The sequence below is a fragment of the Canis lupus genome, chromosome 21 (genome assembly GCF_011100685.1).
Source record: "Canis lupus familiaris isolate Mischka breed German Shepherd chromosome 21, alternate assembly UU_Cfam_GSD_1.0, whole genome shotgun sequence".
Lineage (NCBI taxonomy): Eukaryota > Metazoa > Chordata > Mammalia > Carnivora > Canidae > Canis > Canis lupus.
The window spans coordinates 34211070-34229795 of NC_049242.1; the positions used below are offsets into that span (position 1 = coordinate 34211070).

Here is an 18726-nt window from a genome sequence, read left to right on the forward strand (position 1 = left end):
TTACTCGATAGCATTTGGCACAGTGAAGTCACAGTGGGTGCTCACTAATGACTAGTTCCATTTCCTCCCTTGATGACAAATTGGACGTGAGAGATGGACGGGAGAGTCAAGGATGGCTCCCCAGTGTGGCCTGGAGTGGGAGGTGGTGCTATCATTCACTAAGACTGGAAACACAGGAGCAGGAGCAGGTTCTGGCACGTTCCTGGGAGGAAATTGGGAGTCTGAGATTCGGCCTACAAACCTCCAGTGGAGATGGACCCCAGGAAGCTGGATATACCATCTGCAGCTCTAGGACATTCTGGCTTGGAGGTGAAGTTCAAAGTCATTAGCAGGCAGGAGGTTGGGCCCGCACAATGACAGAGGAGACAGGCTGCGGCGGGACCTGGGGGGGAACATCGCGATGAAAAGCCCGGCCTTGGAGGCTGCGGAGCTGTAGTCACCAAGGTATGTAGGAAATTTGGAAGGAAAGCGGCGGGCGCCAACTCTGGAAACTTTAGTCCTCTAAGCGATCCAGGAAGGAAGGCGTGGTCTGCAGGTTCAAGTGCTGGGAGAGGCGAGTAAGGGGCTAGAAGGCACCCAGGGGTTGAGCAACTAGGTCAGTCGGGACTTGGTGTATAAGCTGGAGGGCAGGAGGTTGGAGAAGGATTATGTGAGTGTGAGTGTGTACGTGCGTGTGTGTGCGCGAGCTGGGAGGGGCAGGAAGGTGAGCCGAGGGACCAGGCTGACGCCCGGCTGATGCCTGCGGGTCCGTTCAGCCACCGGGAGTAAGTCACCTGTTTGGGGGGCCGTGCCCCCGGGGCTCACCTTGGGAGGCGTCCTGGCGCGGGGGGAGGCTCGGGCCAGTCGGATCGCGGCGGGAGGCGCTCTCGGGGCCCGGCGGGCGGCGGCGGAGGCGAGCTCGGAGGAGCCGGGCTGGAGCCTGGCCCCGGGCTGCGGCGGGCGCGCTTCCGGCCGGGGCGCGGGGCGCGGGGCGCGGGGCGGCAGGTGGCGGCGGGCGGGCTGCTCGGCGGCCGGCGGGTCGCCCTGCGCGGCGGCCCGGCCCGCGCCCCTCTGCCGCCCGCGGTCGCCTCTCCGCTCCGCGCCCAGGTAGGGCCCCGCTGGGCGGCGCGCGGCCGGCCGGCTGCCTCCGTGGGGAGGTGGCTCTCCGCTCCGGCCGCGCAGGCCCCGGGCGCCCGCGGACCTCGGCCCCCGCCCCCGCCCCCGCCCCCGCCGCGGGCTGCGCCGCCGGCTCCGGCCTGGCCCGGGGCTCCCCGGCTGCGGGCTGCGGGCTGCGGGCTGCGGTGCGGGCGGCCCCTCCGCCGCGCTCGCCGTGCGCCCTGCCCCGCGCCGCCCGCGCTCCAGCCCCGCGGGCCGCCCCTTCCGGGCCCTCGGCGGGGCCCCGGCCCCGGCCCCGGCCCCCGCCCCGGCCCCCGCGGGCGCGCGATGCTGCGCTGCTGACCTTGACGCGAGCCGCGGCCCCCGGAGGTCGGAGCCTCGGGTTTCCCAGCCCGCCGTGGCGGCGCCGACCCCGACCCCGACCCCGACCCCGACCCCGACTCCGCCCTGCCCGGGGCCTTGCCCCTGCTCCAGCCGCCGTCTCTGCGGCGGCCGGGGCTCCGGGACCTCAGGTGAGCCAGCCTCACCTCGGCTCCCCGGAGGCCTACATTGGATTCGCAAGGTTTAGAGAAATTAAGGGACCCGGGACATGCCGCCACTCAAGCCCCTGGCCACGTTTCTAGGGGTTGGACGACTGGCCGGGTGCCCATCGCTGGGGTGGGTTTCCTCCTGAAGGCAGGGAGATGGACAGAATGACAGGGTCTGGGCTCATTTGAGGCCTTCATCCTTACCTCTTTGGCTCTCTCCCAGGATGGGAGGTGTACTGGCCTCTGAAAGTCTGCTTTCTGCCCTTGAACTTCCTGGTGGCTGCTTTGCCAGTGGAGCTCCTAATGGCTCGTCTTGGCTGGCAGAGGCCTCTGGGGTAAGTTTTGAGAGACCCTGGAATAGGCCGGGCTTGCTAACTACAGTGTCATTTCCCCAAACTGTCAGATCCTTTGTATGTGTCTGGAAGCTTGCGGGGGAGGGGGTGACAAATTAGGAAAGGAACCAGGTGAAAGCTGGAAGGAAGGAATTTTAGCATGGTCCTGAGCCCATGTTGGCCATCTGTCTTGATGCATTGGCCAACGGTTGGTCAGCTTCAGGGAAAAGCTGATGGTGGCTGGAGCCCTCATGGGAGAAATTCCACTCCTGGCTGTGGGGCATCAATGCTGAGTGGTAGTTGAGCTACTGAGCCAGGCAGGCAGAGTCCCTGTCAGCTCTCGCCTCCCTAAGTGTTGGCAGCAGGTTTGGAGTAAGAAGAGTTGGCTACAACTCTGGGTGAAATTCTGAGGGACTGGCTTGCTGTGAAGATGATGGAACTGGGGCTGCCCTAAGAATCATGGCATTTACATGGATAGATTCCTAGACCTCTTAGTACCACCTTCAGCACACTCTTAGTCCTTCTGAAATCCTAGATAAGGACTGACTGAGGAGCTTTCAGTTAGGTGCAAACGTTCTTTGAGACATGAGGCCTGTTTTTCTTTGTCCTTACATTCCGTGAATCACTCTTCAGATGGCCTCAAAATCAATCCCAGATCTTGACAGTATCATGGGCAGGTAAAATATAGCCTTAGGATTAAGCAGGGAGATACCTTTTCTCCCCTAAAACTACTCATTGGCCTTCCTGGTCGTTCCCCTCCCACCCCACCAATGTATTAATCGCTTCTTCTCAGTGATCTTCTCAGAGATCTTCTCAGTGCTGACTGCATATCAATGAGAGGAGACCTTATCTTTGGGCTTTGATATAAAAGGAGCATAGAAAGATGGGCTGGTGGCTGGAGCTCTGGCCATGCAAAGTCAGCAAGAAGTATGAATCATAGAGAAGAAGGCCATTTCTCCTGATCTGGTTTCACATTTAAACATGGTTTCCTTCTCATTGCTCCCAAATGGGAGCTTGAGTGAGTATCTGGCACATAATGGTGCTCAATAAATAATATTGAATAAAAGGATTCAGTGTCTAGATGAAACTTCATGCTTGTTTTCCCAGTTGGACTCTCTTGTACCTGATATCATGATGACAATGATGTTGATAAATACTTACAAAGCACATACTATGTGCCAGGTCCTATTCTAAGCCTATTCTAGCATATTTTCATATGCCAACTAATTTAATTGCCATGACAACCTATGAGGTTGATACTGTTATTATCCTCATTTTAGGTCATGAGTGAATTTGCCCTCCCAAGACAAAGTCACAGTCTCCTCCTGTTCCCAAGGTTCTTCTATCTCTTTGGTTCTACCAGGACCCTTGGCCATTGTCCCAACCTATATTTTCTTAGCTGAGCTGCTGCCCATCTCTGTCTAGACCTGATGGAATGGGTCTCACATCCATACCTGGGCCTTGGGAAGACAGCATTTTCTATGTTGGAAAATAAAGGCTCAGGTGAAAGGCATTTTCCAAAGCCTGTGCCACGGATATTAATAGGTGTTTTTTCCTATGGTGGCAGTGGTCAGAGGGTCAAATAAGTGTGTTGGGCTAAACAGAGTCAAATAGCTTTCTTTACTAAAGGAATCTCTGGTGTTTGGAATCTGCTAATAGAAATTGTATGTGATTGGCTCCCTGAGAGGAGCCTGCTTCTTCCTTTGCCTGTGTCTCTATCTCTCTCTCTGTGTCTCTCATGAATAAATAATTTTCTTTTTTTTTTTATAGGGGCACCTGGGTGGCTCAGTGGTTGAGCATCTGTCTTTGGCTCAGGGCATGATCCCAGGATCCTGGAATTGAGTCCCACATTGGGTTCCTAGCAGAGAGCCTGCTTCTCCCTCTGCCTATGTCTTTGCCTCTCTCCTCTCTCTGTGTCTCTCATGAAAAAACAAATTTAAAAAAATCTTTAGAAATTGTGTATGAATCTCCATAAAGTATTATGTGTATGCAGTATTTTCCAAGCCTTCTGACCTTGTATGTTCTACAGACTATACTTTGGAAAGTGCTTGTTTAGACTGAGGCTATCCATGGTCTGCTTACAGGTGCAGAATAGAATTCCCTGAATTGGATCCAGGTAGATTCTCAGATGAATGAGCTCGGATGCTATCACTGCAGCCCCCATCGTACCTCCCCCTCCCCAGAACATGTCAGCAGAAGGAATCACTTGCCCCTCCTCCCTTCTGTAGGGTACTACAGTACTAAGGACTTGGACCTTTTCCCCTTATGCTTTAAATTCGTTTAATTATTTAATGAATAAATATTACCCTTCCTCTAGGTTGCTTGTAGCTTGCCAATTGTACTGTTTATGAAACAGCTGTGAGGACAGGTGGGTTGTAATCTCTGGGTAGCTAAAGCCCAGCAGCAGCCCAAGGATCATGTGTCAACCCTGTAATCCTGCTCTGCACACACAGGAATCATTATGTGGGCTCAGGAAGGCACAATCTCACGATTGGACATGAGGAGGTGACTCAGGCCCAAGTCAAGGGCTAGAGCTAGCCTCCTGGTAAACAACTGACCCATCCTTTCTGGGCTCCTGTCCCCAGGATTTCAACAGCACCACAGAAATAGCCATTTTGCTCACGGTTATTTCCCAGACCCACACCATTTGTCTAAGTCACTGTATTGGTTCTGAGCCTTGCTTTCAGAGGGCTGCTTCTGTGGCTCCACTGTCCCCAGAGGAGCTGAGGTGGTGGTGGCAGGGTGGTCGAGTTCAGCCAGTGCTCAGAAGGCTACTCAGAGCTGGAGGCCCACTTGGAAACCAAGAGCGGCAGTAAGAGGGGGAGGACGGGAGAGGGGGGGCTCAGGTGGGTCAGGAGGGACATCCTTCTTTTCTGTTGTGTATGTGTGTGTGCATGCATATGTGTTGATACTCTGGGAGAGCCTGGCAGGCTGTCCAGTCACCTGCGATGTCAGCTTCTTCCAGGGAAGAAAGGAAGGAGTGGGACAAGGCATGCCAGCTTTTCATCCTAAGCCTGCTCCTGTACTGAGGAGTCTTGTCCCTGAGTCTCTGTCTTTTCCTGGGAAAGGAGGGAGCAGTTCAATAGTCCTTGGCTTTTTTAGAGGAGGAGGGGAAGGAGGAACTCTATTGGCAACTGGGCTCAGCACTTCCCCTGTCAGTCCTGGGGTGGCTTCAGGGAGGTTGCTTTGGGGGGCCTTCTGAGGAAAGGCAGGGCAGGTTGTACTGTAGACAATCCCCTTGGTAAAACGAACCTGGTTGCCGGGCCAGGCCTGAGGTGGGGTTCAAATGGAAGCAGCAAAGGTGATGGTATGGTATGTTCCTGCTTGGCTTTCAGGGGTCTGGTCATTCCAGGGAGGCTGTGGCTTACCTTCTGTGCTTGGTCAGGGAGGCTGAAGGTACTGCTGTGTTGGGGCGAGAGTGGCTTTCGTTTCTTGCTTTGGAGAGGTCTGTGAACAGGGCGAGGACACCGCATTCAGCTACAGCAGCTGTGGATAGTTGGCATTACCTGGGCCCTTTAGGACCTTTGGAAATTTTCCACTTCCATTTCGTATTCATGGAAGAGTTTCCAGCCCGGACATTTCCTGCTCTTGCTCAAGGCTGCTCACAGATATGCAAATCAGAGACCTCCCACCCCAGCAGCGGCAGGCAGGACCCGGCTAGCTGCACTCACACTGACTCAGCTCAGCCTCCTGGGCGCACACGGCCCATGGCCTGGGTGCGTCGCCGGTGTGGCATCCTCAGGATCAGCCATGGAGACTCCAGCACCAGGCTCAGGTCTGTGTCATGGGTTCTGACAATGGGAGTCTGGCAAGAGCAAGAAACAGCTTCATTGGTGTGAGAAGGGGTTTAAGTAGTATCGTGCTTCCTGTTGCGAGGGCCTGGGGTGCCATGAAAAGTTACTGTTTGTTGACACCGGTGGCATTTTATAGCTTTCTGACTTTGGGACAATCCTTCAAGCTCTTCAGAGGGTGTCGTTTTTTAACAGCAAGATAAGCTAAACCCTAGCTGATTGAATTTACAGTTAAGCCTCCCAGGCTTGCTGGCTTCAGCTGACAGACGGTTGACAGACGGTTGAAAGCCAGGCTTGAAGAGGCAGCTGGAGCTGACGCTCTGTTTGGCTTTCCTGGGCATGCCTGCCCTGCCAGGTGTCTCTGGGTCTCAGACGAGATATGAGCCGTGGAGGGAGGGGCTGGCAGGTGGGAGTTGTCCGCCAAGGATGTCCAGAAGACAGGTGGATAACAGGCTCCTAAGGCCCACCGACTGGGTTACTGGGTCCATACTAAGGTATGAAATGAAGTCTCCACCACTTATTTAAGACACTAGTAGTAATTCTGCAGGAGATTGATATGGGTCTGCAACAAAAAGGATCTATATGGGCAAATGCTACTCTGTGATCCTATCCTCAGGTCTTTGATGTGCTCTGGGAATCGGGTGGGGAGCTGTGGGATGTAGCATCTCCCTGGTAATTGACCAGAATACCTGTTTCACCAGCAACAAGTATCGACTTTTCATAAGAACCATTCTGGAAAAGGCTGATATAAACTATTTTGTTGTTGTTGTTGTTGTTTTTGTGCCGAAACCCGGGATGATGTAAACTATTTAAGGAAAAAGGAAGATCTTTTGTTGAAAGGCGCATCCAGAAAAGTATGTTTAGTTGACTTCAGCAAGGTAAAAAAGGCTTCAGAGAAAAACATGGCAGGATCTGATATAAGAGCCCTCAGACACAAAGGACCCCCCCCCCCCACCATGCCCATTTCTGAGGAGGCCTGGTGGGCTGTGGCTGATTCAGGCCTGGATATGTTTGTAGGGATAAGGGCTAGGGGGTAGGAAGGTGGTGGTGGGCATTTTCTGTCCAGGGCAAGAGCTAACGCAGATATAGATCTCAGTGGCATAATTCCTTTGGGTGGCCTGTCTCTGATGTGGGTTAGCTGGGAGAGGACCCTGATTACCAAAACCTGGGTTGGAGAAGTTTAATTTTTTCCCCCTTGTTTTCCTTTCTTAAAACAAAACAAAACAAAATAAAACAAAACCTCTTTAGTCTTTTTTTCCTGTCTTCTTTGTGCTTGTGAAAAATGACATTATAACAGCATTTGGGGCCCCTGGGTGACTTAGTTAAGCCTCTGACTCTTGATTTTCGCTCAGGTCATGATCCTGGGGTCCTGGGATGGAGCCCCTCATCTGGCTCCCTGCTCAGCGGGGAGTCTGCTTCTCCTTCTCCCTCTGCCCCTTAACCTACTTGTGCCCTCTCTCTCTCCTCTCTCTCTCTCTCTAAAATAAATAAATCTTTAAAAAAATGACATTATAACAGCATCAATGATCAAAATCAGATATTGCCTCACACACGGGCAATCCTGTCAACTGGTCATTTGAGTGTCTGTTTCTCTTACAGCCCTATCCTTGAGGGGGTACATTTTCATATTATTGTAATCAAAGCATTGGGTATAGTGTTATGTATTAATTTTTTCATTTGCTGTCATTTCCCAGTATTTTTTAGAGGATTACACTGGTTGCTTAACTTTTTTTTTCAAGTGAATGTGCTCTCTCTCATTTGGACATTTTAAAGCAACCATAAAAATAGTGCAGGTAAACATCTTTGCGCTTTTCCTTCCTTCAAATTCTTTTCTTAGAAGCCATTTCTGGAAGTGGGTTTACTCTGTCAAATGGTGTGTATGCCTTATGGCATCCGCTGCCTCTTGCCTGGGCCCTGTTTGAAGTCTACTTCTGAGATGCCCCGTGAGGTTTTGGAATTCTGTACTTAACCCGCGGCCTTAGGGTTGGGGGGTCAGGGGTCCAGCTTTGTTCTCACCTAACAGCTCCTCCTGGCTCCAGTTCTTTGTCTTCTCCATTTCTCTCCCTGTCCCTTCCTCTCCGAGCCCTGTTCTGAGAGCTTCCAGCTTCCCCTTCTGTAGGCTCTATCAGGATGTGGACATCTTCGCAATTAGCTCTGGTCCTCTTCCTCTGTGCAGGTCAGGCCTTTGCTGTCTTGCTCTCTACTGCCACAGACTAGAACAGTTGTGTGCCAACTTCCTTCCTTCTCAGCGGTGCCCTCCCACTGAACCCCCTGGAGGGGAGAGAGGCCCAGGAAAGGCATGGCCCTGGGGGTGGAGAGGAGGAGGAAATTGGTTTCACAGTCAAGGGATCCACAGATGTTCTTTGACAGGTGTTACGAGCTGGCTTTCTTCCTTCTTGCCTGTGTCATGAATCAGGCCTATGGGCCGCAGAGACGACCAGAGCAGCAAGCCTCCCCAGGCACTGGAAACCTCTCTGGTGCCTAGAAATTGCAGCACTTAGAACTGAGAGGGCCTTGGAGACTGCTTAGTCTCTTCTCTTCGTCTCACAGAGGAGAAACTATGAGGCGCAGAGAGTGACTGTCGCAAGGTTGCCTGGTGAGCCCCGCCTGCCCTGTAATTGCTTCCTCTCCGGGCCACACACCAGCTGGGCCCTGCCTTACCTTCATCTTCTCTCGGCTGACTAAACCACCTTTCTCTTTAAACTGTCCTCAAAGGGACGCCTGGGTGGCTCCGTGGTTGAGCATCTGAGTCCCAGGGTCGAGAGTCCCACGTCAGGCTCCCTGCATGGAGCCTGCTTCTCCCTCTGCCTCTGTCTCTGCCTCTGTCTCTGTGTCTCTCATGAATAAATAAATAAAATCTTAAAAAAAGCAATAAACCTTCCTCAAAGAAACTATGGTGATAGGTACAAGACACTCTTCTTCCAGGGCTGTTCCTAGAGGAGGTGGCTTGTTGACAGGATGCAATATTCCTCCATTCTGTAAATGCGACACTGGGGACAGCAAGGAGACCTGCCCTGGTGCCCAAATGGACAAAGAGAAGCACCACGGTGTAGTGGTTAAGAAGACAGACGTGGAACGTGGTTGCCTGGGTTCAGATCCCTGAGCAGAGAGGTTCAGAGAAGAAATGGGCAAGGGGGCCAAAGGCTGAGAACAGCACACATCTCTGCCCACTTAATAAAAGTGGGACCTGGCCATGTTCGCTCGCTGTGCCTTCACTTTCTCATCTGTAAAATGTGAATAATAGGATTAACTAAGTTATTACGTAGATCGGGCTTGAAGGAATATACTTAATAAATCCTATATAAATGTTGAAAGACAGACAGACAGAAAGAAAAGAAGGGAACCAACCAGGTAGTTGAGGCCAGCTATTGATAGGAGGGAGCCAGCATGAAGAAAAGTGTTTAGGGCACGCTTCTTTGAGGAAGTGAGTGTTCAGTTGGGCTGTGAAAGGTAAAGAGTATCCCTGCCTTTAAGCAGTTATTTGATTTGCTGTGCCTTGTTCCAAGTTCCAGCAAGTTTGGCAGATGGTAGAACCACGATGGCAGATTCTTTCTTTTCAGAATAATTAAGAATAAGAATAATTGTTTCTGAACAATAAAACATAATTGTTTTATGTGATGGAGAATGAAACTTCGGATTCCCCAGAGCACCATGCTCATCCTGTGGGACCTTGGGCTAGGTCATTGTACCTTTGGGGTTTAGTACTCCCCTCTGTGCTGTGTGGAGTGAGGTTTGGTCATTGCTGTACCCAGAGGGCCTCCGGATAGTCTGTAGGAGGGGAGGGGGGCCTGAACTCTCTTCTCCCTTCCTGGTCATGGAAACAAAGCCAGGAGTGCTGTGGGTCCCCTGGGTTCAGGAAAACAGAAGCACACGTAATTAGTCCATTCTTGGACTTCTGAACATTTACTTTCTCATGAAATGTGAGTGACACTACACTCTTCACACCTAATGACTTAGGGAGTTAGTTTTTTGTTAAAGATTTATTGATTTATTTGAGAGCAATAGAGAGTGCGGGTGGGGCAGAGGGTGAGGGAAAGAGTCTTAAGCAGACTCTGTGCTAAGTGCAGAGCCAAACACGGGGCTTGATCCCATGATCCTGAGACCAGGACCTGAGTCGAAATCAAGAGTTGGACACTTAACCTACTGAACCATCCAGGGGCCCCACGGAGCTTGTTTTTAAAATTGGCATGCTGAGTTTGGTCTGGGGAATTCCTGAGTAAGACAGCTGACCTCCAGGGCCAGGCCCTTGTGTTAGGACCTTCTGGCCCCCGACCCCACTGACTCAGGCCGTCCAGGAATTCAGAAAGGCTAACACTCACTCTTTCTCTGCTAGCCGAGATGCCGCGCCAGTTTCCCAAGCTGAACATCTCTGAGGTCGATGAGCAAGTCCGGCTGCTGGCAGAGAAGGTGTTTGCCAAAGTGCTCCGTGAAGAGGACAGCAAAGATGCCCTGTCCCTCTTCACCGTCCCTGAGGACTGCCCCATCGGGCAGAAGGAGGCCAAGGAGAGGGAGCTGCAGAAGGAGTTGGCGGAGCAGAAGTCTGTGGAGACGGCGAAAAGGTTTGTCCCCATGACCCAGTTCATGTGTGCACAGGCCCAGGGAGGCCAGGGGGTGTGTGTGTCCTGAGATAAGCTGGCATGTCCCTGGGAGCTGAATTTATTTCTTAACTGAGACCATTTAGTTCACCACTTACTTCCTGAAGGACGTTTCAGGGCCTGCATTGGGTTGAAGGATCAACACCCACTTTTTCTCTGCTGGTGTTTGAGTAACAAATCGTGCGCATGAAGACATACTGTTTGCAAATGATATTTCCATGTTCTTTTTGGAAGTTTGAGGATTTTGTGGGAAGCATCAATTTTACTTCTTCTCATCACTTGACAAGTGCTTGGCATTATTAAATAAGTTTGCCAGGTGCTGTACCGGGCACTGAGGATTCACTAATGAGCAAGATCAATACAGTCCCTGCCCCGGAGAGCTTACGGTTAGCTGGTCCAGACAATAATTTAGTAATGGGAGAGATTAAATAAAACATGGCAAATTATGATAAGTGCTCTATCAGTGAGGGTCTAACCAGAAAAACAGAAACCACACAACTACTGGATATCAGATGTTAATACTGGGAATGGTTACCGAGGTGGTAGGAAACTGAGAAGATAAGCAGAAGACAGGGAGGTGGGCCAGAGACTAGTGGCAGTAGGAAGTAGCTACTTCTCTGGCTGGAGGGATGATGGGAAGAGATGGTGTCGCTGGAGCCCAGGGTGAAGAAGTTGGAACTGTGGTGGCCTTTTCAATGGAAAATGAGCCAAGTAGCAGGGGGCCACAGCTGCAGAGATGCTTCCAATGCATGAGATGCTTCCAAGCAGAAATGGAAGCAGGAGATACCTGGCTTTATTCCTCCTGGCACCTTCCAGTTTCTTCCAGTGGTTGCCATTGGCCAAACCTAGCCAGAAGCCTAGGTATCTTCCAGCTGCCATAAAGCTGGAAACATGGGAGGATGAGGAGTGGATCTGAGGACAAACAGGCCTAGCATGGATGCTATGAAGCAGATGAATAAGGAGTTGAAGGGTAGAGAGAGGAGAGAGAGAAAGAGAGAGAGAGAGAGAGAGAGAGATAACCCTCAGCCTGGAGGGTAGTCAGGGCTCAGGTCAGGCTGGCCTTGGGTTCCCTGAAGAGAAGCTTGGATCTTAATCCAAGTACAATGTGAAGTCATCCTTTCAGGTTATCTCACCCAGGAGAGTGGAATTAAAGAAGAAAAGAGCTTTGAGAAAGTGTCTAGTGGGGCTTTAGCTGGGTGCCTGCCCAGCCAGCATGCTGTAGACCTCAGAGCTAACGAACGTAGTATAACATGGGCCTTGTCTGCGACCCAGTCATCAATCAGATCCTTCCTGAGATCTCTCCTTTTTTTTTTTTTTTTTTTTAAAGGCAAGCCCTTTGCTTTCTTGGTAGTCTAGAATTTCAGTATTTCCTTAACTTTTTGGGAAAGAAGTAAAAAGTCGAGCACTGGTGTAAAGGCAAGAACAGAGCTTTACCATCCATAAGAGAAGAGCTTTCCTTCCCCTGAGGGGCTCTGAGCCCATGCAGTGAGGGGGTGGTTTGTGCCCGCAGTCTACTGTACCAGCCTGTGTTAGGTGGGGGGCAGTGGCTGGAGGCCCAGCTGTGAGTTCATCCCTGGAGGGTCAAGAGCAGGACTGCAGAGACCCTCATCCACCCTGCAGTGGCTTAATAGGGGGCTGGCCTTATGAACTGAATGGTGTGCAGGACCCTCTGTGTCTTATGAATCGAGCATTTTACACCCTAATAATGAGAAGAGAAGCAATCTTGGGATTTTTTTGTTATTAGGAATAGTGGGTTCTGAGGCCGCTTTCCATGACAGGGTGACACTGGACTGAGAGCTCCAAAAAGAAGTTGTTATCTTATGAAAGCCCAGGCTAACAGCAAGATGGAAACCTTCTTTTTTTTTTTTTTAATTTTTTTATTATTTATTTATGATAGGCACACAGTGAGAGAGAGAGGCAGAGACACAGGCAGAGGGAGAAGCAGGCTCCATGCACCGGGAGCCCGACGTGGGATTCGATCCTGGGTCTCCAGGATCGCGCCCTGGGCCAAAGGCAGGCGCTAAACCGCTGCACCACCCAGGGATCCCAGATGGAAACCTTCTTACTCGTAGTCTAAACGGCACTCCATGGTTTCCAGAAATTCTGCTGTAGGCCTCTCTCCGGAAATTATGTCCTGTCCCTACTTACTAGGATGCGGTGGTCTCGGCTTGCATCTATCTGCCCCCTTGGATGGAAGCCCCTGGAGATCTGCATCTGGCTCCTACTGTATCCCCAGGACTTAGCCCGTGGTGGCGAGCAGTGGATGTGTGGCAGAGGAAAGATGTTCTGTTTCCTCACTGCCACCGCAGATACTACGTCAGGGTGGTTACAGCTCTCTGGACTGCTTTGTTCTGTCCCTCACTAGTACGTTCTATGACCTTGGAAAATTAGGAAACCTCTCCGTGCCCCAGGCTCTTCCTCACCTATGAAGTGGGGATGGTGAGAGTAGCTACTTTGGCGGGGCGTAGTGAGTAATGAGGGAATCGACCTGGGAAGGGCTTAGGACGGTGCCTGGGTCACAGTAAGCCCCCCGTCACTGTGCCCTGTTTGCCCACCTCCCTGCCCGCTGTGGGCTTGGTGTCGGCCACACGGCTTGCTTCGTTCTTTACTCTCCACGTCAGGCTTATTAGTTGGATAATCTTCTGGACTTCCATTTTGCAGATTAGGAAACAAAGGCTCAGAGAGGTTTAGTTAACTTGCACCAGGAGGCATAGTGAGGAAGTGATGGAGCAGGGACTAGAACCCAGGACTTTTTTTTTTTTTTTAAGATTTATTTATTCATGAGAGACACGCAGAGAGAGGCAGAGATACAGGCAGGGGGAGAAGCAGGCTCCTCGCAGGTAGCCCGATGCGGGACTCGATCCCAGATCCTGGGATCATGCTCTGAGTCAAAAGCAGATGCTCAACCGCTGAGCCACCGTGGCACCCCGAACCCAGGTCTTTTGAATCCAGAACCACACACTTTGGTCATGAGGCTCTTCCATCTCCAGGGGTGGAGTCTTTGATTCCACCTGTACGTGCTGGAATGATGCTGGGTGCTGCTCTCCAGGGTGTAATTACCATGTAATTACCAGCCTTCTGAATGAAATAAAGGGAAGCTGGGCCAGAGCTCCTCTCTGCCCATTGGTTTCTTTTCTGCCAAGGACAGACTGGTCCCTGGACTACCTGTCGGAAGTCCCAATGTTCTCCAGAGCTATTCATCCCTAATTTGTCTTTCAGTTTCTCTGCCTCATAGAGCCACCATTATGCAAATGTTCAGATGTGAACAGTCCCTGGAGGAACCCTCTCCCCAGCTTCCTCTTTGTTTCTGGTTCCTTCCTGGCATTCTGGAATATAAATGGTCATGTGGAGCCGTCCTGCAAGGAGTCCACAGGCCTGGAGCAACAGCACATCTCCAGATACCCGGAGTCTGTGGGTCTGTGTTTCAAACCACGACATGAGAAAGGGCATCCAGTTTGTAAAAAGCCTTTCCTCATCCTGGATCCTCTGACAAACCTGAATATTCCTGGTGCTTAGAGAAGGCCTCTCTTTACCACCACTGCCTTTTTCTCTCTTATTTAAAAAAAGAAAAGAAAAAAGAAAAGGATGATGTAGGTCTAGTGGAAAGGCACAAAGTAAAACTAGGAAGGAAAACAGCTTCTTATAAAAAGAAGAAAGGCTGGATCGTGAATAAGAAAGATGAGCACCTAAGACATAGATGCTGGTTTTCCAGGATGGAAAAGCTGAGCTGGGTTCAGACATGACCTTTCTAGGCTGGGGGCTGACTCCAGGGAGCCAGTGTTCCGGGCTGCACTCTCTGTAGGCTATAGGCCAGATGACAAGACTAGCAGGGACACCTTGCTACAGGGCCTTGCTGCCTTAGGAAGATGACATTGGCCAGGTCTTTGTTGGAACCTGGGGGTGGGGTGGGTCAAGGTGAGATGATGGGACGGACGATCTATGGAATCAAAGTTAGGGGGCAGAGAAAAAGCAGACAGGAGAAGGTGAGAGGTACCAAGAAGCTATCCTTTGTTCACTTCGAATTTTATCATCCTACCTATCCTGGAGCTCACCTACTCTACGAAAGCACAAAGTTGCAACTGAGGGCAACATTGATGGCAACTCGAAGAATGTGCAACCAAAATGTGCATCAGCACTCCTCAGTTCTACTTCTTTTTAAGCAGCTTTATTGAGATATAATTCACATACCACACCATACAGTCCACCCATTTAATGTGTGAGTTTAGTAGTTTTATTATATTTTCAGAGTTATGCTCACATCACCACAATCAATTTTAGAGCATTTTTATCATCCCCGAAAGAGACCCTATAGTTTTCAGCCATCATCTCCCCAGTACTCCCATCCCATCTCCTATTTATTCTTCACACAGCTCTAATAGCCTTTGTTGTCTTGTTTCTTATCATGCGACAGATTTAAGGAAGGAGATTAGAAGTGGGGAGAGGGATTTCCATGAGTGGTGTGTGGTAATTGTGAGCTCAGGTGTGGCAGACGGGCCACTGGGTTCAGATGACAGCCTGTCTCTTACTACTGAGTGGCCTCAGGTGAGGCTCTTAACTGTAGGGGCCTATTTCCTGATCTGCACATTGATGATAATAAAAGCACCTACCTTGCAAGAATTAAGTGAGCTAATAAGCATGACTACTTAGGACAATGCTTGGAACGTCATTAGTGTTCTTGTTTTTGTCATCATTATTATTTGACAGTCAACAGTGAAAGAGGAAGTCATGAAAAGCAGACCAGACCCAAGAACTCGAAACACAGCAATCTTGGGACAAAATGCCTCTAAGCTCATGATTGGGTAACACAACGATGACTATGAGTCATTGAGAGAACTTTAAATTATGTTCAGCACGCTCTGATTAAGATAGAGGAATTGTGAATTTCATTAAAAAAGCCACACCATAGCTTTTTTCTTTTCTTTTTTTTTTTTTATTAGGGCATAAGGGGGACAGATTTTGTCTGAAAAAATGTAGCTTTCTAGAACTATCTAGAAACTAGAAACTATCTAGAACTTTCTAGAATTATCTACTTTCCCAAGTAAAAGAGATAAATGGATACTTCTTAGGAATTGCGCATAGTACAGCCATGGTGTTATCAAATCATTTTATTTAATGAAATTTCTTTTTTTTTTTTTTTTTAACTTTTTTTTTAAATTTTTATTTATTTATGATAGTCACACACACAGAGAGAGAGAGAGGCAGAGACACAGGCAGAGGGAGAAGCAGGCTCCATGCACCGGGAGCCCGACGTGGGATTCGATCCCGGGTCTCCAGGATCGCGCCCTGGGCCAAAGGCAGGCGCCAAACCGCTGCGCCACCCAGGGATCCCAATGAAATTTCTTAAATCAGGGTTAGGTAACTTTTTAAATTCAGGACAATTAACAAAGGAACTTCATTTATTTTTTAAAAAAATTAACAAAAAAGATTTTATTTATTTGTGTGTGTGTGAGAGAGAGAGAGAGAGAAAGAATCTCAAGTAGGCTCCACACTCAGCATGAATCTCAACACAGGACTGTATCCCAGGACTCTGAGATCATGACCTGAGCTGAAATCAAGAGGCCAGTGCTTATTGACTGAGACACCCAGATGCCCCGAGAAGCTTCATTTAAAACAGTTTGATTCATCTGCTTTTAAAGTTAGGCATAGAGAGTAGTAGACCTAAATTTAAAAGATAGTAATGATTGTGTTTTATTTTGACCTCTGGGGTCTTTTGGGAGGAAAGGTATCTGGGAAGGACTGGGAAGAGGGAGGAAGGTTGCTGGCAGGCAATGGAGACCCACATTTAGTCAGGAGGGCACAAAGGGGAACAGTGACAGGAAAGGGCAAGTTATCAGAGAGAAGTGAAGGGAGAGACAGGTGGAGGTTGAGTCTTTACACCTGATAGGCTTCAAGTGTGCAAATCAAAGCTATGCCCACCTGGGCAGGCCGCTGGTCACTTGGTGCACACACACAGTAAGTGCTCTCTGTGGGACCCAAGGCCCTGCCATCCCTTCTTGTAGAGCCTGCTCATCATGAGCATGCACCAGAGTCAGCTGTATCTGTGTTCTCCTTTCTGGATAGGCTGGGACCTCGAGTCTCAATCATGGCTCCCCTTTTTAATTTATTTTATTTTTTAAAGATTTTATTTATTTATCTGAGAGAGAGAGTATGCATGAGCATGAGTGGGGGGGGGGGTGGGCAGAAGGAGAGGGAGAAGCAGATGCCCCACTCAGCAGGGAGCCTGATGCACCACTCTATCCCAGGACCCTGAGATCATGACCTGAACTGAAGGCAGATGCTTAATCGAATGAGCCACCCAGGTGTCCCACTGCTCCCATTTTTAGACCATAGGTCTCCACTTCCATATGAATCAGTGCAGATGGTGGAAGCAATGGGGATAGATAAACCTCTGAAAGTAGGGAATGCCTACCCCACCTAATGGCATTCAGATTCAAACTGTTAATAAATCTCCATGCTGTGAAGATTTGTCACTCTTACCCCAAATCTTTAAAGTGGTCATTCTCATTTGGAGAGGTAGAAGCTACCAGAATGGTCTGAGTATGTGTGTATGTATGGGAAGGGTTCAAACAAGCCTGCCCATTCTGGAGTGTTCCCCTCTCCTTTTGGGAATGATGCAGGGAGGCTTCTCTGACCATGCTGCTTCACTGCTCCCATGCCCATCTGATTAGGTGTCTCCTTGAGGGTCCCCAAATATCCAGAGCATCTTACATACCAACCACACTGTGATGACAGTCTGCTGAATTGTCTGGCCATCTATGCCATCATTAGTCAGCCCCTGGAATCTGGGGTATATTTTCTATCTGTCTACTCCTGGGACCTGGTATTTGATACTTTATTGAATAAAATGAGGTCTGCATGTGGCCCCCTGACTCACTGTACCCCATTGAGAGTCTTTGGTGAAAAGTTTGCTCTGGTGACTTTCCTTGCCTTGAAGTCTTCTGGACAGACTACACAGGCAGTGGGCTTCAGAAGGTCCCTGGGAAGATGGTAGCTGTTGTCCAGAAGATTGAGGAGGACCTCTTGAGGTCTTAACTTGGGTTTAGCATGTGAATCAAATGTTATTACAGGAAGGCTTTGGGGTGCCCAGGAGCTGAGGAGGAGTGGGGAGTGGGACAGGGTAAGGATGGGGACACAGTGAATGGCAGGGACAGCCAAGGGCTATAGAGCTGGGGCAGGAGGGGTACCAGACAGGTGCTGAGAGGTACTGTAATAACAACCCTTGTGATCAGTTCATGTCCTTGTGTTGAGGGCCTGTTTGGGCAAGAAGGTCTCTATGATCCAGAAGGACCATCCATTTCAGAGAGGACAAAGCTGCTCCTGGCCCCTTGGGCCCTCAGGCTTGGCCTGGAGCTGGTGTCCTCACAGCCCCACACCCTGCCAGCTCTTTGGCAGGAGTGAGTTTCTGCCAGGTGGATATGTGGGTGGGGGAGGAGGGGGCCTGCCAGCTGTGGCAGAGAGAACTGGCTTACCCTGGTGCCCCAAGGGCTAGCACGAGGTATAACAGATGGGACTGTGGACAGACAGATCTTGGCCCATCATAAGGAAGTGCTTTCTAACAGTGACAACAGATCATGTTTTGTTCACCTTGTTTGCGTGCTTAGCACTGGCCTGGCCTAGAGCATGTGCTTGGTAAATGTTTCTTGAATAAATGATTGATGGCTGATGTCTTGTTCAGAAATGTAATGAGCTGTTTATCAGTGGAGGTATTTTAGCAGAGGCTACCTTAGTGACAGGACTGGGGTGGGTAGTGTTTAAAATCCTTTCCAGACAGGACACCCCCTGGTTCTATACTTTGGATAAAGCTTATGGTGATTTCTTTTATTACTGTTACACATGTGGGGCTTCAGATAATCTTGAGAGAGAAAGAAAGACAGTTGTGTGGACACACACATACACACACACATACACATTCAGTTATGCAGTTGCTGCTCTTCAGCCTTGACTGGTTAGAACAGATGCTAGATATGGGCCTGTGGTGGACAGAATTTCAGAGATGGCCCTCTGGAATCTCCAGACCCTTTGAATATGATGAGAAATCACTCTTGGGATTATCCTGTAGTATATGGCACGGCAGACTTGAAGATAGGGAGGTTACTGAGGTGGGCTTGATCTACTTCACACGAGCCCTTAGCATAAGGGGCTCTCTCTGGCTGGTTGTAGAAGGAAAAGTTAGAGAGGTTTGGAGCCCCAGAGGCAGCCATGCCTGGCTTTGAAGATAGAGCAGGCTGTGTGCACGAATCAGAGAGCAACCCCTGCCCAAGAGCCAGCAAAGAACAGGAACCTCTGCCTTATGCCCACATGGAACTGGATTCTGCAACACCCTGCATGAGCATGGAAGTGGATTCTTTTCTAGAGTCTCCAGATAAGGGCTCAGTGAAGCCAGAAT

At 50.0% G+C, this 18726-nt stretch overlaps 1 long non-coding RNA gene across 1 annotated transcript; it reads right to left on the bottom strand.

Annotated features, from left to right (window-relative positions):
- Positions 1 to 4189: 4189 nt before the first annotated feature.
- Positions 4190 to 7938, bottom strand: LOC119865009. The gene is made up of 3 exons (XR_005375741.1): positions 7762 to 7938; positions 5626 to 5759; positions 4190 to 5401 (listed from the first exon to the last, which is right to left on the bottom strand). It is a non-coding gene; the product is annotated as an uncharacterized LOC119865009 (long non-coding RNA).
- Positions 7939 to 18726: the final 10788 nt, after the last annotated feature.